Source organism: Schistocerca serialis, chromosome 6 (assembly GCF_023864345.2).
Source record: "Schistocerca serialis cubense isolate TAMUIC-IGC-003099 chromosome 6, iqSchSeri2.2, whole genome shotgun sequence".
Lineage (NCBI taxonomy): Eukaryota > Metazoa > Arthropoda > Insecta > Orthoptera > Acrididae > Schistocerca > Schistocerca serialis.
The window spans coordinates 102,852,821-102,880,550 of record NC_064643.1 but is presented as its reverse complement, the minus strand read 5'-3'; the positions used below and the strand labels follow the sequence as shown (position 1 = coordinate 102,880,550).

General features: G+C 44.5%; 1 protein-coding gene and 1 pseudogene across 1 annotated transcript in view; both read right to left on the bottom strand.

Annotated features, from left to right (window-relative positions):
- LOC126484399 (growth arrest-specific protein 1-like) overlaps positions 1-27,730 on the bottom strand; it is a 256,134-nt gene that overhangs the window by 69,908 nt on the left and 158,496 nt on the right. The gene's annotated exons all lie outside the window — the stretch shown is intronic.
- Positions 708-823, bottom strand: LOC126485780 (5S ribosomal RNA; annotated as a pseudogene).

Genomic DNA, 27,730 nt, shown 5'->3' with positions numbered 1-27,730 from the left:
GTTGTAACTTGATATTTAGAGCGTGCTTTCTGATTATAATTTTTAAATCTGTTTTTTAAAAAAGAAAGGGTTTTTAGGAATAAAATTTCCATTTGTTGAAAGAAATTTGCTTTCTTCAGTTACCCACTGGCAACTACTTCCACGCTCACATAGTGTGATTAAATGTGTTTATGTTCCTCATGAATCGTTAGTAAATAAAGTGAATGTTAAGAAAAATTTTTGAAAGTAAATTCACGGTTCAACCCGTAACTACGAAAACGTTGCCAGTGCAGGATTTTAAACAGAACTGACCTCCAGCCAAATTTCAAACTTCTGCGTCACAAAACGAAAAAGTGACGTGTTTAAAAAGAGTGACCCTTCCATTATTTTGCACAGTGAAGTTTGGGAGGTCGTAGTATAGGGTAATTCAAATAAAATATCCTACTTAACATTAACGAGGTGGAAAATAACATTTATCGACGACAGTCAGTAGCATACGAATTAACGAGACGAACTAACCAAAACAACACTCCATCTTCAGGACACAAGTGGCCCATCGGGACCATCCGACCGCCGTGTCATCCTCAGTTGAGGATGCGGACAGGAGGGGCATGTGGTCAGCACACCGCTCTCCCGGTCGTTATGATGGCTTTCTTTGACCGGAGCCTCTACTATTCGGTCGAGTAGCTCCTCAATTGACATCACGAGGCTGAGTGCACCCCGAAAAATGGCAACAGCGCATGGCGGCTGGATGGTCACCCATCCAACTGCCGGCCACGCCCGACAGCGCTTAACTTCGGTGATCCACGGGAACCGGTGTATCCACTGCGGCAAGGCCGTTGCCCCAACTAACCAAAAAGGGGGAGATACATACAATAACGTTAGAACTATAGGAACAGCATTACAAAAAACTATCAGTTGTAGATTTAGCAGTGGAGTAATACTGTGAAAATTGCCCAGTCAACAGACACCGAAATGAATGGACTAGATTCAGCAAAGCAAAAAATGAAGAACAGAAAAGCGAGAGGCACAGGCGAAATAAATGCTGAATTCTTAAAACTGGTCTCTGACTCAATCAACGTATGCTACAAGTCATTAAACTACGTCGCATTGCGCTTAAGGTAACTGAGAAATGGAAGCTGGCTAAAATTTTCTCCGTGATCAAGAAACGCAACGGAAACGACCCAATTAACTTTAGAGGAATTAGCCTCGTTAACGAAGGCTAGATGATCTAAATAATAAACTGCATCCTATCTGTGATGCAATTTTATTAGAAGAACATATACGTTTTAGAAAAGGACTATCCTGCATTGATGGTATATATAGTCAAAGAGGGAATTAAACTTAGAGACGCATGATAGATCTGTAGACTACGAAAATGCTTTTCACGAAGTCAGTAGAAGCCTATTACTGCAGATTAGGGAAAGAAAGGCCTCCCACAGCCTCTAATCAGCTCTACTAAAACTCATTACAAAGAGACAAAAGTTATAATCGAAGAAGAAGTTGTCTGAATTTTTAATGACACAGTGTCGCAGATCTGATGTCTCCAACTACATTGAACATCTACATAGGCGACCTGTACAGGGTTCGGAAACAAAATACCAGCTGTGGCTAAAACGTCAATGGAGAAACATTTCATTATTCTGCTACGCGCAGATGATCAAATAGAAATTCAAGTAAATTAAGATAAAATTCAAAGACCCGATTATTACCTTAATTTGTTGGAGTCCAAATATAACATCTCCACTAATAAAACAAAGGTTATGGCATTTTAGGGGAAAATTTGCTATAGATCTGAAATTATAGTAAATAATATAATACTGAAACAGATAGCCCATTTTCTCGATTGTGACAAGGGGCAAAATTTCGACAATGAAACTGATAACAAGATACTAAATATTAACTTAATCTATGGGACAATTAAAAATACGCTACAAAGTGTACCACGAAAGAGGAACAGACGAAGTTCTACGTGCTATGCTCTATGAATCTGAATCCTGGGTTCCCACACGAAAGGAACAGGCTACAGAAATGAGATTTCTCCACAGTATTAAAGGATGCACCAGAGAAGATTGCCTCAGGCATGAAGACATTGTAAATGAATTACAATTTGATCCAGCGTACAAGAAAATAGATCTAACCGGACGCAGATGGAGGGAACAAATGGTTCAAATGGCTCTGAGCACTATGGGACTCAACTGCTGTGGTCATAAGTCCCCTAGAACTTAGAACTACTTAAACCTAACTAACCTAAGGACAGCACACAACACCCAGCCATCACGAGGCAGAGAAAATCCCTGACCCCGCCGGGAATCGAACCCGGGTGGAGGGAACAACTTCATAGAATGCATGACAATAGATGCTCAATACAAATTCTTGACTGCAATCCTAGAGAGAACGACAGAGTGATAGGCCACGGGAGAGGTGGATGTACCCTGTTCATAAGAAAGCGTATTCACCTAATCCATGGAGGGAAAAGAAGAAGAAAACTACAACATGTTAGAAAAATATACGAAGGCTATTCGGAAAATAAGGTCTGATCGGGTGCAAAATGGAAATCACACTGAAATTCCGATGAAGATTTGTGAACGTGTCTTGGGCAGTGTCACTAAAATGCCCGTCGGTCGCGCGTCACGTCGCTCTTTTCAGTTGTAAGCGAGCAGTGTGCACTTAGAGATGCCCAGAAAACTGTTTCTCCCGCCAAGTGTGAGGACCTGGTGAGAGATGTCGCCTTACGCCACGCAGCCCACGTAACATACCTGTCATGCGTTTCATTCTCCAAGACAATTCTCTGCCGCATTATGCAAGGGCAATGAAGATGCTCCTGCAGCGTTTTCGATGGGAATTGTTTGGTCACCCACAACACAGCTCGTAATTGGCTCCACCTGAGTTTCAACTCTGCTCATGTAAACAGCTGGCTATGAAGATAACATTCTGGCGCATACAACGAGTTGTAGACCAGTGTAGAGAATTGGCAGAAAGCACAGCTGGCTGCCTTCTGTGACGAGTGTATGGAAGTTGTTGGTACAACGCTATCATAAATCTCTAAATTGGAACGCTGACTATGTAGAGAATAGCTAGAAGGTGTAGCTAACTGTTGCAAATAAAATACGTTTGATTTTCACAGTGGTTTCCATTTCGCGACCGATCGACCTTACTTTCCGAATAACACTAGTATCTTGTAAGACAACGAACCTAGCCAAAATGGTTATTCGTGAGAAGCCACTAACAGACAAAGAAATCCCAGTTTATGAATAAATAATACGTATCATTTCAGATTCCAGATCCCACTTTTAATAAGTGACTAACTGGTAAACTTACTATTAAGTTATCAGTCTTTTCCAAGGTTCCACGAAACAGTGAATGCAAAATTACCCCATTACTTACGAGATAAAACAGACGCTAATACACATATTCATGACATACTGAGGAACATTATTCCTTAATCTGGTTTCAGAGGCGGTCATTTTGAGTGAATTTAATTATTTGTTCGGGATGGCAGCAAATGCTAAATTTAAATAAAAATTCAAACGACTCACCTTTTCCTTTCTAGAGGAGGTACAGTGATACAAAGGCGATCATGTTCCGACGGTTAGAGTCTAAGACAGGATAATAACCTCTACAGACAGAGGACGTTATGGATTCTCTAAGTACCCTCGGCAGGGTACAGCAACCCTCGGCAACTGCCCCTCCCAGCAGTTGGTACCAGCACTGTCTATTTAAGTCGGAAGCTCACCACACTCGTAAAATCCCAGAGCGCAGCCGCTCCAGCCTAGTTTGCCAGCTACTCTTAAGAACAGCGGTATCAGAATAATCGCTCACTCCAGCATGTTAGGATTCCCACATGGATTGAATTCCCTCTGGCACGTTAATAATCATGGAGTCATCTGAGACCTTTTGTAATTACATATACTGATCCCTGCAGTTACGGATTTCTGTCTCTCTACTTAAGTAGCATGAAAGGCGGTGAAGGCTACTCTCAGATATACATACACTGTAGTAGAATATATCTCGTTTTTATTTAAACATTAACCTGTTTTATTAGTGCTGAATACCCGGCCGACTTTCTTGAGTCTCCTAATTAGTTGGAATACCCTGAAGTACAGATGAAATTAATTACCTTCCACGGTCGAGACTGAGTTAAATCTTAATTAAAGCATTCCAGGGTCATCTTTTGTTAGCAGATATCTCTCCCATAATCTGCGTACTCCATATCCTACTGCATTACATGGCATACTCCGGAAGCTTCGTTGTGCATACAGTTTCTTACGTAAAGTACTCAAACACCTACTGGTGTCCGATAATATATGGCGTGTCCACTATTTGCCATTATGATGGCTTGAACTCTGCTGGGGACGCTTTCAGTGAGGTGTCTCAACGTCTGTGATGGAATGGCAGCTCATTTTTCCTCACAACCCAAATCCAGAGAAGGTAGTGATGTTGCACGTTGCGGCCTGGAGCGAAGTCAGCGTTCTAACTCATCTCATAGGTGTTCCACTGGCTTCAGGACAGGATTCTGGGCCGGCCAGTTCATTTCAGGATCGTTAGTGTCCACAGACCACTGCCACACAGTTGCCACTTCATGACAAGTTGCATGGTCATGCTGGTACAGTCATCATCTTCAATCTATCTCTTTACTGTACGCAGGACCGCTACGGTCGCAGGTTCGAATCCTGCCTCAGCCATGAATGTGTGTGATGTCCTTAGGTTAGTTAGGTTTAAGTAGTTCTAAGTTCTAGGGGACTGATGACCTTAGAAGTTAAGTCCCATAGTGCTCAGAGCCATTTTTGAACCTTCTACATTTAGCGTTTTTCAAACGCAGTAATCGACAGCAATCTAACTACGAAAAACACCCCCATATTTTAATACCACCTCTTCGTCACCATTGGCAGTGAACATGTGGCGGGTTACTTTTTCCATGCACTTGCCCAAGCCCTAACCCTTCAATCGGATAGGCATAGGATATAATGTCAGTCGTCACTCCTCATCTACTGACCTATGGCGTCGCACATTACAGCACCCCAAACGTCGCTTAGAGTTCACTACAGAAATGTGTGTGGCTCGACCGTTGTACCCCATTCTTTTTAACTCCTACGCATATTAATTGTGCAAGGAGGACTGCTCGTAGCATTTTGGAATTGACTAGTGATTCCTTCAGCTGATTTCATATGATTTTTTACATCCAACTTCGCTCTGCTCGACGGTCCCTGTGCGTCGTTACATGAGGCCCGCTTTGTCTTGGTCTAGCTGTGATTGTTTCTCCCGTTTCTACCTCACAGACAAATTACTAACAGTCGACCTGGGGAGCTTTAGACGTATTGACATATCTATAATAGCTCTCCACTCAGGTAACATCCAATGACTAGTGCACATTCGAGGTTATTGAGCTCTCGTGACCAACCCATTCTACTGTTCTTGCTTCTCTGCTGACACCAGAATGCTTCCCGACTCCTATTATAATGGCGGGTCTACCTTTCGTGATATGTACTGAAATCCGTAAAATATAGCGGTATCCGGATATTTTTGATGGGATAGTGAAATTTTTGCTGACCTGCAGACTAATGGAAAAAGCTACAGTGATACAATGGTACTACAGACACTCGCCAGCGACATAATTGGCTTTTCGCGTCTTCAGGCCAGCGCATGTATACACACTGCGATGCCTACGCCAGGAAGTCTTCGCCTATGGCAGTGACTTGCATTGTATACATGCTAAGAGACCATGAAGAATTGAATCACATTTTTGCAGAGCTTATTTACACTCTGCAAGAACAAGCTGCGACCGAAAACAGGAAGATAGGAAGATTACGTATGAACGTCCTGTCGACGACGAGATCATTCGGGACGGGGAGGGGAAGGCAATCGGCCGTGTCGTTTTGAAAGGAATTATACCACAAATCTTAACAGATTTAAGAAAATGACGGAAAACGTAAATACGGATATCAAGACGGAGATTTGAACTGCCATCCTCCCGAATGCGAGTCCAGTGCCACCTTACTTGGTCTGTAATTCGAGCTTACCGGTTCAAGATGATACTTAAGTTGTTAGATTTCTAACGTATCTTTCTTTTCCCTAGCGTTTGCCCTGTCTAGTTGGGAAACGTTTTTTCAAGATTTAGCTGATTTAATTTTTATTAGCTTAGCTTTGAGGTCCGTGCCTGTATACAAGATATAGGTTGATTCTTTCAGAGAATAAACCAGCAGTTAGCCTCTATCGATAATGCTATTTATTTACACAAATATCACTGTAACCGGTTTCTAATCGACATATTCATCTCCAGATGGCTGTTCACGTCAAGCTGCACGTCTGTTGAAACTTACCCAAGTTTTGGTTCTTTATTCTTCTTTGAGGTGAAAAAATCTTGGAATAGTGGTACACTACAGTAAAAAGCGATATTAGAAACCACCTATTTAAACTAAAAATCCGTTGTAACGACCCAAAAAATGTAAATAAATCTTTAAGACTGAGTAGTTGTTATATTTTACTTACGTCGAAAAACTCGCACCATTTTGTTGGAATGTTGTTGGCTTGTATTCACGAAATGCTGTGGAATATGGAGGACTTATGTGATTGGTACATAATCGTATTGCGCTACGCCCACTCAAAACCCAAACATTTTTTGCCACATGGGAAAATGTAGACAAAGATGGTGATATCACAAATAAATCAGTAGCAAAGTAATTCTCTCTCACAGATCTTACAATATTTACGTGTATTTGACAATAGAAAATTTATAGGCAATAAACGTTATACACTCCTGGAAATGGAAAAAAGAACACATTGACACCGGTGTGTCAGACCCACCATACTTGCTCCGGACACTGCGAGAGGGCTGTACAAGCAATGATCACACGCACGGCACAGCGGACACACCAGGAACCGCGGTGTTGGCCGTCGAATGGCGCTAGCAGCGCAGCATTTGTGCACCGCCGCCGTCAGTGTCAGCCAGTTTGCCGTGGCATACGGAGCTCCATCGCAGTCTTTAACACTGGTAGCATGCCGCGACAGCGTGGACGTGAACCGTATGTGCAGTTGACGGACTTTGAGCGAGGGCGTATAGTGGGCATGCGGGAGGCCGGGTGGACGTACCGCCGAATTGCTCAACACGTGGGGCGTGAGGTCTCCACAGTACATCGATGTTGTCGCCAGTGGTCGGCGGAAGGTGCACGTGCCCGTCGACCTGGGACCGGACCGCAGCGACGCACGGATGATCGCCAAGACCGTAGGATCCTACGCAGTGCCGTAGGGGACCGCACCGCCACTTCCCAGAAAATTAGGGACACTGTTGCTCCTGGGGTATCGGCGAGGACCATTCGCAACCGTCTCCATGAAGCTGGGCTACGGTCCCGCACACCGTTAGGCCGTCTTCCGCTCACGCCCCAACATCGTGCAGCCCGCCTGCAGTGGTGTCGCGACAGGCGTGAATGGAGGGACGAATGGAGACGTGTCGTCTTCAGCGATGAGAGTCGCTTCTGCCTTGGTGCCAATGATGGTCGTATGCGTGTTTGGCGCCATGCAGGTGAGCGCCACAGTCAGGACTGCATACGACCGAGGCACACAGGGCCTACACCCGGCATCATGGTGTGGGGAGCGATCTCCTACACAGGCCGTACACCACTGGTGATCGTCGAGGGGACACTGAATAGTGCACGGTACATCCAAACCGTCATCGAACCCATCGTTCTACCATTCCTAGACCGGCAAGGGAACTTGCTGTTCCAACAGGACAATGCACGTCCGCATCTATCCCGTGCCACCCAACGTGCTCTAGAAGGTGTAAGTCAACTACCCTGGCCAGCAAGATCTCCGGATCTGTCCCCTACTGAGCATGTTTGGGACTGGATGAAGCGTCGTCTCACGCGGTCTGCACGTCCAGCACGAACGCTGGTCCAACTGAGGCGCCAGGTGGAAATGGCATGGCAAGCCGTTCCGCAGGACTACATCCAGCATCTCTACGATCGTCTCCATGGGAGAATAGCAGCCTGCATTGCTGCGAAAGGTGGATATACACTGTACTAGTGCCGACATTGTGCATGCTCTGTTGCCTGTGTCTATGTGCCTGTGGTTCTGTCAGTGTGATCATGTGATGTATCTGACCCCAGGAATGTGTCAATAAAGTTTCCCCTTCCTGGGACAATGAATTCACGGTGTTCTTATTTCAATTTCCAGGAGTGTATTTTATGAATTTAACATTAAGAGAGCATTAATGACAAATGAAGTCAACAAATCAAGCTACGAGCTGGTTAGGGAAACTTACTTAAATGGTAGTATTTAAATATACGCAGAGAATAAAATAAATCGTGAGAAATAAATAAATATTACAACAGTAGAAATTATATGAAAAATGAGCGACTGAGTAGGCTGCATATTTTAGTGTAGTGTTTATATTTGATTACTGATTGTATGTTCTAGTCAAAGGGACTAGATTCTTGTGTTCCTTTTACCTATGTAGCAAATACTTTTTGGTGTGTGTGTGTGTGTGTGTGGTGTTCCACACAATGTGGTTACGTACAAACCAAGTAAGTGCTGCACGTACTCTACCATACTTTCCAACATCTCTCTCTACTGTATGGCACCACCACTCCAAGAATATTTCACCACAAGTGAGAATAAAGAGCCAAAAAAGTATGTAAACTTGAGCAAATTTGCATCTTGACACGAACAGACATCTTAAAATGAACAGCAGTCTGAAGATGAACCTGTCGGTTGGAAACCGGTTACCACGCTATTTTTGTAGATAAATAGCATTGTCAGTTGTGGTTAGCTTGATGTCTTCTTTTTGAAAAAATCAACCTATATTATGTTTCAAGGAAGTTTACAATTTGCTGAGATTCGTATCTGTTTATGCGGAGAAATAACGAACTAAAAACCGGTAACGTGGCTACCATGTAGACTGAAATGGAAAACTGCTTTCTGATAAACCTGTAATCCGAGACAATCTAGGGACAGTGTTTTTGTTGGCCACATTATCTGGCAATTAGTATAAGCTGACCGTAAACGAGACCCGTGGAAACGTGATTTTCGTCACGTGTTAGCGGCTGCCGCTCACAAGAATTGCTTTGACGCCGGCAGCAGCTCAGATGGCGCCTTGTAACACGAGAGTTTAGCTGCACAAATATTTGCAGAGAATTCCAGACTGTACTACACACGCCCGCCCACCACTCCGTCTTCACAAACACACACACATACACGACCCGGCGCGCGCGTACACACAGCGGCAAGTGCTAACACCACTGGCTATTCAGACGTAACAGATCCTTGACGTGCAATGTGTGTGGCTTGCTGGTTTGCTGAGTGGCCGCCGAAACTTCGTCGAAGGACGACGTGGGCAGGAAACAGTTTAAGGCAACAAAGGAATTTCGAAGCAGACATGGTTTTTCTGGCGTGGACACGCACTTACCCTCGTGAGCTCTTGCTCTGATAAAGGCCTGTGGGACACCGCGTATGTAGGTCAAGTCTCTTAAAAGCCCGACAAGGAGAACTTCGCAATAAAGAATAGCAGCTGTGAAGTACGCACAGGTACGTGAAACGAACGGCACCGCTGTTTGACTGCTAGGTTGCGACGTCTTGACAAAGATTTTGCTAGTCAAGCCGATAAAGTATCTTTCCAAGAGAGAAATGTCGGGCTGCCATCGGATTCTTGTCATAGGTGCAGTTGTGACTATTCGAACAACTTATGAAACAACTCATTACAAAAAAAAATATGTAAATACTCTTTGGCATTGAACAGGATGACCAAAATGTAACTGGTTTGGAAAACATTTGAAAGACTGACGCAGAATTAACTCCTCTTAATAAAAATAAGAACAGCCCATCACAGAAAACGCTGGGAAGCTGGATTTAGGTGCACCAGTCTGCTAGTGTCACGTGTCTGCTCATGCGCACCTCTCGCATGCTCTGTCCCGAGTGCTTCGCCCAGTAATTCGTTTCAGTGAGTGAGAGAGGAGCAGATTTAGCTTAGTGACCAGTTGAATGTAACACATGATGGTGATCACGACAAAACGACGCGTGTTCATTGTCGAGTGTTATGCGAAGCCTAATTCGTGGAAAGCGTGTGCACAACTACTTGCGCCAGAGTTTACGACAGGAAGTGATAGGGCGAGCCCTCTAGCAATGCTTCAATGAAAATTTTTGTGTCAAAATGGCGTGGATCGGGCTTTAAAGAGAATAAAATCAGTAATTGCCGAAATGAGCTCGAACACCGGTAAACAAAGTCCGATGAAATCTCCACGCCCTCTTTCTGTACAAGTGGAAATCAAAAATAATCCGCATCTGTATCCCTAAAAATTTAATGCTCTGCATGAGTTAATGTGTCTAGTCGGACTTTCTTGTGTTGAGTTCTGCTAGTGGTTTGTGAGTGAAGTCGAATCGGGACTTTTCGTGCCTCAGTTTTTGATTCCTTCAGATGAGGCGTGTTTCAGCCTCTTAGGTTATGTGAACTCATGGAACATGCGCCATTATGTATCTGAAAATTGTCATCAGTAGTTGAAGAGTAGTTGCATGATCTCAGTATTGGTGTTTGCTGTACCGTGCCTCGTGACTACACCGTAACACCATACTTTCACCAACTGATAATGCCAGCCGGTATATAGAGAAAGTGTTTAATCCCTATGTGGATCAACTCGAAGAATATGAACGACTGTAACGATATTTTTAGCAAGACAGAGCAACAGCGCACACCCCTAGAGCCCATGAGGTGTTCGGCGAGCAGACGACGATCTGCAGAGGCAGTGTAATCTCCCATGCACGTCGATCGCCTGGTCTCCTTCCCTCCCCCGATGATTTTTACATGTGGGGTAAACTGAAAGAATCAAATGTACGCAAATGACCCTCACACGCTATTGTTTCTGACCCTCAGGCAGAACTGCTACCTCTGTCACAGGTGATAAATCGAGCACAGCGCACCGTCAACGTCAACGTCAATGGAGGTCATTTCCAGCATCTTCCGTAATGTTCAGTACCAAGGATCAGCCTCGAGTCAGTCTTATTGTAAATATTATTCAGGCCAGCTTTATTCTGCCCCCCCCCCCCCCCCTTGTATGTATACAAACCACGCGACAATATCGGAGGTTCTGGATCAGACCGCATTTTGGATTCTAGGATTATTACTTTCTCTTTTGTCACTTCCCATACCTGCCAGCATGTAAGTAGTAAACACCAGCTTGTGTCTTGAATTAGATCCATGCTGATTACGTGTAAAGGAGAGTTGGCAACTGTGTGCAGTGGCTAATCGTGCACATTCGATATTTGAACGTGGCGATTAACATGACAACTTCCGACTACTAACGGCCTCTTCCGATTCCTGTAGGTATAAAACAGCAACGAGAGGTGTCATTTGATCTGTTGAACCCGCGAGCGTGAGGCAAATAAAATAGGCCTTTTTTTTTTTGCTATTTTCAGCGACAGAAATTAAGAGGATATGCTTACAGTTATTACCGATTTATTTTGAGCTGAATACACATTGACGAGCCAATACATTATGACAACCTGATTAACACCTTGATTATACGGTAAGATAGCAACCACATTACCTGTACGTTAGGTATGTTGCATACCTACTGGGCGTTTGCAACCGCAATACCAGTACATCAGGTGTGTTGCATATCTATCAGGCGTTACCTCGTTTCGATCACTTTATTTGCGTATGCAGACAGTGTCTTAGCAGATTCTCCTAGAAACTGGAAGCCGTGAACCATCTAGAACGAGGATACATAAAGGAGCATGAAACATTTTTGTCTTGCATAGTTATCCTCCTGCCTGTTACTTGAAAATAAACAGTATTTATAGCAAAATTGAAACTATGTTTACTTCAGGTTTAATTCGAAAATTGTTGATTTGTAATGTGAGACAGAGAGATGTAATAAAAAGTGTGTTTATCTTATAGATGAAAGGTAGAGTACGCGTGGGGAAATTGGAGTCAGAAGAATTTGTAGTAAAGAACGGACTTAAGCAGGGAGATGCCCCGTCTCCGCTACTTTTTAATTTGGTCCTAGAATATATTGTACGAATGACAGCAGATCATTCAGAGGATGTGGAGTTAAATGGAAATAATAAGATATTAGGGTATGCAGACGATCTAAACATCATTAGCGATAGGAACGAATCTGTAACAGCAAATGCGAATGCGTTAATCAAGGCTAGTGAAGATGTAGGTCTAAGGATAAGTGAAAACAAAACTAAATACCTGGTTACTACTAGAATGCCAACAGCAGTACATCAGAAAATGTTAAGAGTTGTAGACACGCAGTTTGAAAAAGCGAACACATTTAAGTACCTAGGCGTGGACATCACTTCGAGAAATGAGATTGAATCCGAACTGAAGAAGAGATTACGGGCGGGAAATGCGTGCTAGTTCTCATTGAATAGATTACTTTCATCACGGATATTGTCTAGGAATTTAAAGATTAAAATATAAAAAACTATTATTCTATCAGTTATGCTGTATGGGTGTGAGACTTGGTCTCTCACTGTGCAAAATGAAAAGGAGTTTCGAGTATTTGAAAACAAAATTTTGAGGAAAATTTTCGGAGCAAAAACGGATGACATTAGCGGAGAGTGGCGAAAACTGCATAACGAAGAGGTTCACGAACTCTATTCAAGCCCTGACATAATAAGTATTATTAAATCACCCAGGCTGCGATGGGCGGGTCACGTAGCTCGAATGGATGAGGGCAGGGTAGCGCGCAGAGTACTGGTAAGGCACCTAGAAGGAAAACGTCCTGTGGGGAACCCGAGGCGTAGATGGGAGGACAACGTGAAGGCTGATTTGAGGAGCCTAGGTATTGAAGGTGAATGGAAGGAAATAGCCCAAGACAGAGACAGATGGCGAAATTACGTTGCTGCGGTAGTGGACTCTCGAGTCCGGCATGACCAGTGAGTAAGTATCTTATAGTGCTAGAAAACACAATTTCCTAAAAGAAGGTAAAAATAAAAAAGTAACTCAAAACAAAAACATATCAAACGTCACTTCAATACTTCATCAAGCTTATATAAAACATATTTCTGTTACCAGTGAATAACTTTCGCACTTACCAGTAACAAAAGGAAATTCTTGCCTTTGATTATTGTGAAAAATGTTCTACTGAGTACGGTTCTAATTATGTGGAAAACAAACATGTTTCTTTCCCTACCAATGCTACCAATACTATCGGAAATCCTACATCTGCACCTACATGATTACTCTGCAATTCACATTTAAGTGCTTGGCAGAGGGTTCATCGAACCACAATCATACTATCTCTCTACCATTCCACTCCCGAACAGCGCGCGGGAAAAACAAACACCTAAACCTTTCTGTTCGAGCTCTGATTTCTCTTATTTTATTTTGATGATAATTCCTACCTATGTGGGTTGGACTTAACAAAATATTTTCGCATTCAGAAGAGAAAATTGGTGACTGAAATTTCGTAAATAGATCTCGCCGCGACGAAAAACGTCTTGGCTTTAATGACTTCCATCCCAACTCGCGTGTATCATATCTGCCACACTCTCTTCCCTATTACGTGATAATGCAAAACTAGCTGCCCTTTTATGCACCCTTTCGATGTCCTCCGTCAATCCCACCTGGTAAGGATCCCACACCGCGCAGCAATATTCTAACAGAGGACGAACGAGTGTAGTGTAAGCTGTCTCTTTAGTGGACTTGTTGCATCTTCTAAGTGTACTGACAATGAAACGCAACCTTTGGCTCGCCTTTCCCATAATATTATCTATGTGGTCTTTCCAACTGAAGTTGTTCGTAATTTTAACACCTAGGTACTTAGTTGAATTGACAGCCTTGAGAATTGTACTATTTATCGGGTAATCGAATTCCAACGGATTTCTTTTGGAACTCATGTGGATCACCTCACACTTTTCGTTATTTAGCGTCAACTGCCACCTGCCACACCATACAGCAATCTTTTCTAAATCGCTTTGCAACTGATACTGGTCTTCGGATGACCTTACTAGACGGTAAATTACAGCATCATCTGCGAACAGCAGAGGTCCAAGGACGCTTCCCTGGGGAACACCTCATATCACTTCAGTTTTACTCGATGATTTGCCGTCTATTACTACGAACTGCGACCTTCCTGACAGGAAATCACGAATCCAGTCGCACAACTGAGACGATACCCCATAGGCCCGCAGCTTGATTAGAAGTCGCCTGTGAGGAACGGTGACAAAAGCTTTCCGGAAATCTAGAAATACGGAATCAACTTGAGATCCCCTGACGATAGCGGCCATTACTTCGTGCGAATCCTACCACTTAATAGGTCATTCACGTACTGTAGCAAAACTACCGAACTGTAGTATTGGCAGAAAGCAGCTCTACTGCCTACTGGGGTACCGGTATTGTAGTTTCCACGCGACGCCGCCTGTTGTTATAGGTGGTTAATGTTATGAAATACTGCGAGACTGACACAAGGAACTGGTTTGCTGTGCCTACCTGTTGCTCACGGGGGCGATCTCGAGAGCAGGACGGAGAACTACCGCAGTCGCCGGTCGTCTCCCGAGCTACTAGCCGGTCTGGCGCACGGGGCTGGGCTAAGAGCGGCCTTCTTGCGGTTGCTCTCCGGACTTATCTGCCGCCTCTCCGGGGATTTATGCCAACAGGCGCCGGGTAGGCTGCTGACGTCACGGCAGCGACCTCAGCCGCCATGTTCTCCGTTAAAGAACGGTACACAGGGCTCTTTGTCGTATGATGGACGCCCGTCAGGCCGTAAAACTGTTTTTAGTCAGTAGACGGAACCCTGTCGCTTACATACGCGACTGCGAACTACAATATTTCACGGAAGCGCGCTGCTGTACAACAAAACAGTACCCGGCTCTTCTCTAGTCTGTAAACTTCCGTGTTTATACTGCGTTCAGAGAGATGGATGCTACACCACTGCCTTCCTAGACAAGAAGAACAGGTCACAGGTTCGAGTTTCAAACGTGCCTCTACTGTACGCCTTCTTGTCACGTCCCAGCCGTCGATCGCATCGCCTGCAGTTGGCGGTGCCGTTGGTCCTCGATAGATATCGAGAAAGTCATCGAGTTAACCCTTCTTCTTGCGTGAAGGCCTTCTAACGATCACGCTCCAAGTGTTAATCCTTTGTTATTCTTTGATTTCCTTCCTCTTTCCTTCAAAGTTTCTTTTTCCTGTCATCAGACTGCTTTGTGACAGTTTTCTTTTCCCTCCTGCCTTGAATCCTTTCAATTTTAAAACTGTTGTTGTTGTGGTCTTCAGTCCAGAGACTGGTTTGATGTAGCTCTCCATGCTACTCTATCCTGTGCAAGCTTCTTCATCTCCCAGTACGTACTGCGACCTACATCCTTCTGAATCTGTTCATTGTATTCATCTCTTGGTCTCCCTCTACGATTTTTACCCTCCACGCTGCCCTCCAATACTAAATTGGTGATCCCTTGATGCCTCAGAATATATCCTACCAACCGATCCCTTCTTCTAGTCAAGTTGTGCCACAAATTTCTCTTCACTCCAATTCTATTCAATACCTCCTCATTAGTTATGTCATCTACCCATTCTTCTGTAGCACCACATTTCGAAAGCTTCTATTCTCTTCTTTGTAAACTATTTATCGTCCACGTTTCACTTCCATACATGGCTACACTCCATACAAATAGTTTCAGAAACGACTTCCTGACACTCAAATCTATACTCGATATTAACAAATTTCTCTTGTTCAGAAACGGTTTCCTTGCCAAATTTAAGACTATTTCCGTAAAAATCTCTCTTTCCTAACCTCTTGAATCCAAGTCCTTGTTAATTACTTTTTCCTAAGATATTTGAAGATCTTAAATTGTTGTGGTGTACAGTAACCAGCCTCAAATGGTTCCAGGTTACTTTATTTAAAAAATACCATAACACGTTTCGAATTTTTACAATTCATCACCAGACGGTTTCTTGATGCTTTCATCAACGCAGATTATACACTGGTTTCCTGTGATTTGCCGTGAAATGTCCATCTGATACATTAGCATCAGCAGGTACCTGGCTGCTGCACACCATCAACAATTTACTCTATATAAAAGCCACGATCACCAACCATGTCTACATATGACAAAATTGCATTTGAAGATCTCCTTGGTGAGTATATTGTCGTCTGTCCCTTAAATATGGCCAAAAAAATAGTAATGTCCTCTTCCTTATTGTTTCTGATATTTTCCTGTGTTCCAACAAATTTCATCGTTACTTCTTAATTTGCAACGTGCTGCATGTTTCTAACAATCTAATCTTTTACGTGAATTTTTTTTTTCAATATTTCTAATTTATCAAACCTGCAATTCAGTACTAGAGGTTCGCTAGCATACAGACTTTCTGGACTCGCTACTGTGGTGTTGTGCTTGAGTTTTCGTGCTTCTTGCCTCGGTTGTAAGACAAATGCCGGCCTATAAATCCCTTCCCAAAATATTCCCGATTGAGATTTCCTATCACTAGACAATGTGTCAGAACTCAAACTGTCTGCTCTACCTTTGAAGTGAAGGAAAGGAAATAATTTCAAAAAATACTTTCCCTACATTGATAACATTAAATGATGGAAACTGCTACATGTGTGTGCCGACTGTGTACAAACGAAAAAGAATTAACTTCGTGTTAAATAATTGATTTCTTCATTTTTGTAGAGATTTGCTCGCCTGTAGCTGAGACACAGTATGTAGGGTGATTCTAAAAAATGGCAAAAATCAGATGCCTCACTTTGCCAGATGTGACACTTGAAGACGGTTTTTTTACACACTGCCCACTATAAAAGTGAAACACGTAGCAGACCTGGTCATATGCCTGTATAACTTCCTACACGTACGCACCATTGACAATTACGTAAATGATTAGGGTTGCAATCGTCTGTTACCCGTGCAAAAGCCACTATAATGCATTGGTTTAGTGTTGTTACCAGGCCTAGTAGAGTATAGAAGGAGCGTAAATTGTGTCGAATGTTGACTCATCACTAATGAGGATACGGAAATGGAACGTACTCATTTGAGACAGCATTATCAGCACCTGACATAGTTTGACATAGTTCCAACTATTACGTAAATGTTTGACTAAAGGTCCGAGCTAGTTATAGGTAAATAAAGTTTTATATCACTGTGGGTCTTAATTTGGCCTCCTGGTAGAATCGTGCAAAGTCCAGATTTGTGGTGCGTTCGTACGTGGCAGTGGCACATTATTGGACTACATGGGAATGTCAGGGCAGGCACATACTTTGTCAAGATTTCGGTTGACCGCGTTGGCCACCACGAGAGACGATCACCGTACTGTGCACCGAGCGCATCGTAACCCCCTCATACCTGCTTCGGCCACCCGAAACTCAGAAATGGACTCCCTGCGACATCTGCGTGCCATCCTGCACCGTTGGTCGTAGACCAGCAGCAGGTGGACTGGGGAATTACCATCCCATGCGTAAGGTTGCCATTAACACAGCAAAACAAAAGGTAAATGACCGAACGTGTGTGTTGACTATCTGCCTACGAAAATGAACGAGCTTTATGGTAACGAACCCATAAAAAGAACCAGATCAGGCTTTAAAAAAATTTCAGAGGTTTCTTGGTCTGTAGCTGAGTTTTCAACATAACCGAAAAAAAAAGGAAGAGAAGTATGAGACAAGCTCGTCACTAGGATGGAAGATAGCAGAGCATTGCAAATACCAGTAAGAGCAGGGTGTCACAAGAGTATTGCAAGAGCTATAAATCAGTGAAGAGCCAAAGAATCTGGTGTACCTGCCTGATACAGTGTAGGTCCTCCGCGAGCAAGTAAAGGTGCCGCAACACGACTATAATGTCTGAAGCAGTGCTGGAGGGAGTTCACACCACGAATCCCGCAGGACAGCCCATAAATCCGTACGACGGGGCAGAGATCTCCTGTGAATACCACTTCGAAGGCGTCACACATATGCTCAATAATGAAAACTAGAGCTCGCTGATATTCATAGGCGCTTGCAGAATATCTACGGGGAACTGGCAGCGATCAAAAGCACGATGAGTTGTTGGGCGAGGCGTCTGCCATTATCACAACTAGGTCGCGGAAACCCGTCCGATCTCCCGCGTGTCGGCCGACCGCACACAGCTGTGACTCCTGCATTGTTGGGACGACTTCAGCGTGTCCGTCGCCACAAAAATGCAAACCAACTTCTCCTTGTGTTTCACAACGCAAGACCTCACACTAGTCTGAGCATCTGGGAGAAACTCAGTAACATTCCCTGGACTGTTCTTCCTCAGCCGCCCTACAGCCCGGATCTCGCACCTTCCGACCTGCATCTGTTTGGATCCTAAGAATACACTACGCGGGAACCAGTATGAGATGATGGGGAGGTTAATATACGGAAAGACATTGGCTCGACGCCGACCGATGGAGTGGTATCATGTGGACATACAGATCCTCCTAGTAAGATGGCGCAAGACTGAACGGAGATTATGTAGAACAATAGGGTTTTGTATCCAAACGAGTGGAGAATAATATGGTGCATTGGAATCCTCAATAAAACCAACCTGCTTTCAGAAAAAAATGTGTTGCATTACTTATTGAACGCCCCACGTGTATTACAAAACGCCAGAAACGGTGCATAATCCCAGCTACTGCCAGGGACAACAAACATTTCATTTTCAGTATGTCAAATAATTACTGACCGAATTTAAAACTTTAAATACTGTCACAATCTGCGCATTGAGACGATTAATCTGACGTTGATGATTTAAAACAGTAAGTCAAATATTATAGTTAGAAACAGTGTATCCGTATTGAGGCAGTGTAACTCATTGCCCGCAGATTACTCACACTTCATCCGTCCAGTATCTGAGGATGAGAACACTTAACGAGTTCTAACAAGCTTCACAGACAATACCAAGGCTTTTAGAAACCTTTCCACGTTAAAACTCCCCATAGAACAATGAAAGGAAAAAAGTTTGCCGCTCACTACATTTTCGTTTTTCAACCAGTGAATCTTCAGCGTCAATCATGACGTTTTGATTTATTACTTCTTTACTACTAAATGTATTCGCAACACACTTCGCAGGGTGTATCCACACGCCCCACACACTGTAGCTATCATTCTACGCCACGCAGTTAAGGAGACAGGACGTCGTAAACAATGAGATGCGTGAGAAACTAGCTTGTCCTAAAACAGAGCATTAAAGTTTTACATGCTTATCGCCAAGTATTTAACACAGTAACTCAATCGTAAAGGAGACGGGAGTAGGAGATTAGTGTTTAACGTCCCGTCGACAACTAGGTCATTAGAGACGGAGCACAAGCTCGGATCAGGGAAGGATGGGGAAAGAAATCGGCCGTGCCCTTTCACAGGAACCATTCCGGCATTTGCCTGAAGTGATTTAGAGAAATCGCGGTGAACCTGAATCAGGATAGCCTGACGCGGATGTGAACCGTCGTCTTTTTGAACGCGAGTCCAGTGTGCTAACCACTGTGCCACCTCGCTCGGTGACCTGTAAAGTAATCAGGCGTTTGCAACTCTCTTATACACGTCAGTTCCCATCTTTAAAGAACTGGGGTGGGATTACTGATGACAGATATCATGAAATAACGTATTTAGTGAAGAGTTTTCAACATAATCGTCAAAAAAAAGGAAGAGAAATACGAGACAAGCTCGTCACTAGAATGGAAGATAGCAGAGCATTGCACATACCAGTAACAGCAGGGTGTCACAAGAGTATTGAAAGAGCTATAATACAATGAAGAGCCAAAGAATCTGGCGTATCTGCCTGATATCGTGTAGGGCACCCGCGAACAATCAAAGGTGCCGCTACACGACGTGGCATGGACTCGATCAGTGAAGTAGTGCTGGAGGGAACTGACACCATGAATCCTGCAGGGCTGCCCATAAATCCGCAAGAGTACGGCGGTGTGATGTTCTGAACAGCACGTTGCAAGGCATCCCAGATGTGCTCAATAATTTTCATGTCTGGGGTGTTTGGTGGCCACCAGAAGTGTATAAACTCTGAAGGGTGTTCCTGGAGCCACTCTGTAGAAATTCTAGATGTGTGCCGTGTCGCATTGTCCTGCTGCAATTGCCCAAGTCCGTCGGAACGCGCAATAGACGTGGATGGACGCAGATGATCAGACAGGATGCTTATGTACGAGTCACCTGTCAGAGCTGTGTCTACATGTATCAGGGGTCCCGTATCACTCCAACTACACACGCCCCACACCGTTACAGAGCCTCCACCAGCTTGAACAGTCCCGTCCTGATATACAGGGTCTATAGGTTCATGGGGTTGTGTCTATACCCGTACACGTCCATGTGCTCGACACAATCTGAAACGAGACTCGTCCGACCAGGCAACATGATTCCAGTCATCACGAGTCCAATGTCGGTGCTGACGGGCCCAGGCGATGCGTAAAGCTTTTTGTAGTGCATTCATTAAGAGTACACGAGTCGACCTTCTGCTCCGAAAGCCCAGATCGATGATGTTTCGTTGACTGTTTCGCAGCCGGCCGCAGTGGCCAAGCGGTTCTAGGCGCTACAGTCTGAAACCGCGCGACCACTACGCCTTGCCTTGGGCATGGATGTGTGTAATGTCCTTAGGTTAGTTAGGGGGACTGATGACCTCAGAAGTTAAGTCCCATAGTGCTCAGAGCCATTTGAACCATTTTTTGTACAGTATTTAACAATAAGTTTCTGAGCATTGTGTAGTGCATTCATTAAGTTTACACCAGTGGACCTTCGGCTCCGAAAGCCCAGATCGATGATGTTTCGTTGAATGTTTCGCAGGCTGACACTTGTTGATGGCCCAGCACTGAAATTTGCAGCAACATGCGGACTGGTTGCACTTCCGTCACGTTGAACGATTCTCTTCAGTCATCGTTGGTCCCGTTCTTGCAGCATCTTTTACCGGGAGCATGGATATTTTACCGGATATCTGATACCCACGGTACACTAGTGAAATGGTCGCACAGGAAAGTCCTCACTTCATCGCTACCTCGGAGATGATGTGTCCCATAGCTCGTGCGCCAACTATAACTCACGGTCAAGCTCACTTAAATCTTGATTACCTGCCATTGTAGCACCAGTAACTGATCTAACAATTGCGCCAGACACTTGTTGTCTTATTCAGGCGTTGCTGACCGCAGCGTCGTATTCTTCCCGTTTACATATCCCTGTATTTGAATACGCATAGCTATACCACTTTCTTCGGCGCTTCAGTGTAGAATGGATTCGAATTAAAGACAAGCTAGGTCCGAAAGTTAGTTAGTTGTTTCAGAGGTGCATCTCCTTGGTTTCCTCAGACCAGCTTAGACAAATTTTTGGGGTAGTTTCTCCAGCAGAATATGACCTCATTTTTCCACCACGTTTCTCCGTCTGGAATTATTTGGATGTTGACGAAAATTTGATCTTTGTTTCTTCTTCCGATAGAGGCGTATGTGATGGGAGCCGGAACGGGTCAGAGGGCTTGAAGTTCCTCAAAGGGAAGACGTCAAAGCAGCCTCATTTCTTGGCCAAAAGAACTCTTTTCCTGCGTTTGTCCGAGTAATGACGGTTCTGCGTTACGGTCGCCAGCCTGCTGGCCCCGGGGCAGATACAAAGTGTTTATCTCGGCGGCAGGCCGCTGCAAAAACACTACGGACGACCCGTGGCCCTCGCTGAGGCCCCAAATCGCCGCTAACGGCCAATTAGGATTCATTTGTCTGGCGCCGGTCCCGCGGACCCCAACCGTAGCGGTCGCCAACCACTGACCGTCCTACACCGTGTCTATACTCTCCGCGGAATATCTCTAGAGTTACAGAGACTACATACATGGCCGTTTGCATCACAGGCCCGGTACAGGTTGCAACACTATCACAGCAAACAGGGGAATGAATGTTCGAAATATCGTCTGCCACAGTATGTACACGGGGACGCATGGTGGCGCTACGTGTGATTTACAGATGAAATACAGTGCGTCTGCCCCCCACTTCTCGTAACTGCATTGTAGCCGCATTGCTTACCTTACGTAGATATTGCCCCAACTGGTTTCCTTCATAACGCTTACGCAGAAAACAGTGCACAGTGTGTCAAGTGGGCAGGTTTAAATGCTAATAACAATGGCAAAGTGTTAGGATGAGAATTTTATTTTATTTCACCATTCGCAAAATCAGTAAAATGATTTCTAGAGCCAGTCTAATATTCATAACAAGATTCTCATCATTAATCATCAGATCTCTAGCACCACAAAGGTCACAAAAATGCTCCACCAAATCTTAAAATCAACGTGAGGTCGCACAAAAATGTTTTCCGAGGCAACTTTAGCAAGTAATTCCGTCTTTACGCGGATTTTCATCTGACACACTAGTTCGCTTTTTGCCACCGCGAAAAACGATCACAGACTGCATTGGATTTCACACAACATCATCGAAGTACGTCACACGAGCTGCGCGGTGTAGCCGCGTGCTCTTGGGCGCCCTGCCGCGGTTCGCGCGGATCCCCCCCCCCCCACTCCCCCCCCCCCCCACCCCCCCACCCCGCCACCCCCCCGTCGGAGGTTCGAGTTCTCTCTCGCGCATGGGTGTGTGTGTTGTCCTTAGCGTACGTTAGTTTAAAGTACAGTACCTAGTGTGTAAGCCTAGCGACCGATAACCTCAGTAGTTTGGTCCCATAAAAACTTACCACCACCACCACGTCACCTGAGGCAATTTTTCAACTAACTGTTCCGTGTTTACATGAGATCAGATTTTATACGCGGATTCATGTATTACACTGCTGGCCATAAAAATTGGTACACCACGAAGATGACGTACTACAGACGTGAAATTTAACCGCCAGGAAGAAGATGCTGTGATATGCAAATGATTAGCTTTTCAGAGCATTCACACAAGGTTGGCGCCGGTGGCGATACCTACAACGTGCTGACATGAGGAAAGTTTCCAACCGATTTCTCATACACAAACAGCAATTGACCGGCGTTGCCTGGTGAAATGTTGTTGTGATGCCTCGTGTAAGGAGGAGAAATGCGTACCATCACGTTTCTGACTTTGATAAAGGTCGCATTGTAGCCTATCGCGATTGCGGTTTATCGTGTCGTGACATTGCTGGTCGCGTTGATCGAGATCCAATGACTGTTAGCAGAATATGGAATCGTTGGTTCAGGAGGGTAATACGGAACGCCGTGCTGGATCCCAACGGCCTCGTATCACTAGCAGTCGAGATGACAGGCATCTTATCCGCATGGCTGTAACGGATCGTGCAGCCACGTCTCGATCCCTGAGTCAACAGATGGGGACGTTTGCAAGACAACAACCATTTGCACGAACAGTGCGACGACGTTTGCAGCAGCATGGACAATCAGCTCGGAGGCCATGGCTGCGGTTACCCTTGACGCTCGTGTATTCGTCATCGCCTTACTGGCGTATCACCCGGCGTGATGGTATGGGGTGCTATTGGTTACACCTCTCGGTCACCTCTTGTTCGCATTGACGGCACTTTGAACAGTGGACGTTACATTTCAGATGTGTTACGACCCGTGGCTCTAACCTTCATTCGATCCCTGCGAAACCCTACATTTCAGCAGGATAATGCACGACGGCATGTAGCAGGTCCTCTACGGGCCTTTCTGGATACAGAAAATGTTCGACTGCTGCCCTGGCCCACACATTCTCCAGATCTCTCACCAATTGAAAACGTTTTGTCAATGGTGGTCGAGCAACTGGCTCGTCACAATACGCCGGTCGCTACTCTTGATGAACTGTGGTATCGTGTTGAAGCTGCGTGGGCAGCTGTACCTGTACACGCCATCGAAGCTCTGTTTGACTGAAGGCCCAGGCGTATCAAGGCCGTTATTACGGCCAGAGGTGGTTGTTCTCGGTACTGATTTCTCAGGATCTATGCACCCAAATTGCGTGAAAATGTAATGTAATGTCAGTTGTAGTATAATATATTTGTCCAATGAATACCTGTTTATCATCTGCATTTCTTCTTGGTGTAGCAATTTTAATGTCCAGTAGTGTACTTCTTCAGAAACAATTGGTAGCTTAGTAATGAGCTCTCTTAGTAGTTGGCGCCTACTTTCTCAGACAGCACTTGTGATTGGTCCATACTATCCATCGATAAGCACAGACAATAACTAAACTCTGAATTGAGTGACACTGTAATTATTATTAACAATTTCTCAGAGCAACATCATCGGCACGGTTCGATCTGTCAGTTAATATTCAAACAGTAAATATAAATAATAAACGACTCGTTGCTTGGTGCCCAAGGTTGTAGGTGAATCCCCATTGTCTCTCTCCGCTCCAGTACTACACTGCTCTTGCCCATCCGGCTGTTCTCACGCTAATATGCGACATCTGGCGCGTCGTTTGATGAGTTGGCTCCGTGATTCTACCCACACACTAGCCTCCCGTAACAAAATCTTTCTGTATTGTGCATTAAACCGCAGAAATAAAAATGTGATAAACGTGGACAGGGATGTGGCATAAACGCCATTAACGGTGCAATTCCATACCGGTACGTCTTTTTTTTATTCTCTGCTAAAACATTAATTTCAAGTTGAGGTAGTTTATACAGAGTGTATATAACTAAAGTCATTAGCCCATGCAGTTGAAAAAACACAATACTAGAAGCACCAAAGTCTCAGTAAACACAGGTCCACAACCGAACCATTTGCAAGATAATGACGACTTTGTTGTTACCAGCCACTACTGACGTGATCCCGTGTAAATACCGTATGCCGATCCGTAGTGTGCTCCTTGATTACACTTTCGAGACGAGTTTGTGTAAACAGAACGGATGCGAGCGTACAGTACACAGTCAGAGTGCCACTCATGTCATTTGTTTGCGCAGCGTCAGTTGTGCTGTACGCGTGTTGGTGAAAACAGGGAGCATTACAGCAATGAGCAGTATGCGGATATGCGTTTCGTGTATGGTAGGGCTAACGGGAATGCATGGGAGGCAGTACGTACGAAATAAGAAGCATACCCTGCCGGCGCACACCCCGAGAATCGAACGCTTACAGGGGTGCGTCAACGCCCCCGAGAACCTGGGAGCTTTGCACATGCTGCGGGAATGGATGGGCCTGCACGAATTAAACCTGTGCCTGAAGATGTGGTGCTGGAAGCAGTCGCACACTCTCCAGGAATCTCGACAGGAAACTTCTCTCACAAATCCCTGGAATGAGCCATACTAGCGTTAAGAGAATAATGCATGCACTGCAGTGTAACCGTATCACAATCAACGAATTCAGTTACTTAGTGAGGCGGACTTTGGTCCTGGACCAACGTTCTGTCAGTTAATACAATAACATTTTATTCACAAGTACAGATTTCGCAAGGCTGAATCGTTATGCTGTGAAACTTCCTGGCAGATTAAAACTGTGTGCCTGACCGAGACTCGAACTCGGGACCTTTGCCTTTCGCGGTCAAGTGCTCTACCGGGCGTGAGTCGTGCTTGGATAGCTCAGTTGGTAGAGCACTTGACCGCGAAAGGCAAAGGTCCCGAGTTCGGACTGATAAGCAGCAGTCCCATAGAACTTAGAATTACTTAAACCTAACTAACATCACACACATCCATGCCCGAAGCAGGATTCGAACCTGCGACCGCAGCGGTCGCGCGGTTCCAGACTGTAGTGCCTAGAACCGCTCGGCCACCAGTACTAACTACAACAAGTTAAAGAAGTTATTGCCGTTATAGTCTAAAAAGACTGCAATGCCTACAATGAAAGTACGTGCCAACTGCGGACCAGAATCAAACTGCTGATCCCCACTTTCCTCAGGCTCATTTTCCAGTTGAGAACTGAAGAATTCCTTCTGATCTGCAAAAATTCTGACCACTTCGCTTTCTCTGATTATTATTCTGCATGCGCAATTATGTCAACCATCTTTCTCACATTCATTATTGTACGAATATTTCGATACATATTCTCGATAAAGTGTTTACAGAAGGCTTTGTTAAATAAAAATATGCACCTTCCTCTAAATGTCGCTGAATCCGCTCCCATTATTTTACTTCCAGTAATAATTTTATCAGGATTAATACACTGAGATGACAGTCATGGGGTAGCTATATGCGCATATGCAGATGGCGACAGTATCGCATCTATAAGGTAAATGAGCTGTGTATTGGCCGAACTCTCATTTGTACACAGGTGATTGATGTGAAAAGGTTTCCGAAGTGATAACGGCTGCTTGACGGGAATTAACAGATTTCGAACGCGGATTGGTAGCTGGAGCTAGATACGTGGAACATTCCATTTAGGAAATAGTTGGGGAATTCAGTATTCCGAGATGCGTAGTGTCAAGAGTGCACCAAGAATACCACATTTCAGGTGTTACGTCTCGCCAGGGGCAACGCAGTAGCCGACCGAGAATAGCAGCGTTAAGATATAGTTGTCAGTGCTAACAGACAAGCAGCAGTGCGTGAAACAACCGCAGAAATCAATGTTGGACGTACGAGGAACGTATCCGTTGGGATAGTATGGTAAAAATCTGGCGTTAATGGGCTATGGCAGCAGAAGAAAGACGCGAGTGCCTGCAGCGCCTTTCCTGGGACCGTAGACGACTGAAAAACTGTGTGGCACAGACCCCACGAAGACATGAAACTGTCAACAGGACACTGTACAAGCCGGTGGCGGCTCCATAATGGCGTGGGCTGTGTTTCCATGGAGTAGAATGTGTCCTCTGGTCCAAATGAATCGACCATTGACTGAAATGGTTATGTTAGACTGCTTGGAGACCATTTGCAGCCTTTCGTGGACTTTTATGTTCCCAAACAATGAAGGAATTTTTATGGGCGACAATGCGTCTTGTCACAATTGTTCGCGGGTAGTTTGAAGAACATTCTGGAGAATTCGAGCGAATGATTTGGTCATCCAGATCGCCCGACAGGAATCCCATCGAAAATTTATGTGACGTATTTGGAAGGTCAGTTCATGCAGAAAATCATGCATTGGCAACACTTTCGCAATTATGGACGGCTATAGAGGCAGCATGGTTCAGTACGAGTACTTCTGCAAGGCCTTCCCACGACTTCTTGAGTCCATACCACGTCGCGTTTCTTCACCACGGCGGGAAAAAAGAGGCACGATACAGTTTTAGGAGGTATCCCATGATTTTTGTCATCTCAGTGTATAAAGTTGTCTCATTCACTTCCAGGATAACTGTTTTAGTCTAAGTCTTTGTTTCCAATTTTCAGCCGTATGGAGCTCAAGGCATTAATCCCGTCACCGCGTCCCAAAACGACTTCATTCTTTCGCTTCTTATCTTCCTCTATTTCTTTGTTAAAAATTTTTATGAAAGTGCTTCTAGGTAGTTTCTCCTTAATTCTCGTGAGGTTAACTCGGATTCTTAACTCCATTCCTTTATGCATAATCTCTGATTTCGCACCAACCTATCCTGTATCTTTTTGTTCATTCAGTCTAAACGTACATTTTCATCCTCCGTTTCCATAGTGTGTCCATTATGTTTACAAAATTTTTTGTGTGTCCCCATTTTTACTCCTCTTAAAAGTTTTACTCATAGTTTTCTGTGGTACTAAAATTTTTCTCATAGGCTTTTCCTTTCTTTTTTGTAGCTTCCTAAATTTGTTCTGCATAAGAGACTCTGACGCATGCACTCTTACTAGTGGCTCTGTATCATCATAATGTCTGAATCTATCCTTATAAGATCGTTTGTAATTTTTGTACCTGTTTTCGTTTTAAGTTTCATACTCACAATAAAAACGGATTTCATTAGCGCTGTTGTACTACCTGATTAGACACAACTCGTTGATGAGCGCTTGTGCTCCCGGCAAGGGCGCTAGTAACTCGCTGCATTTCATTGAGTTTAATTATGGCTTAACTGCGGCCTATT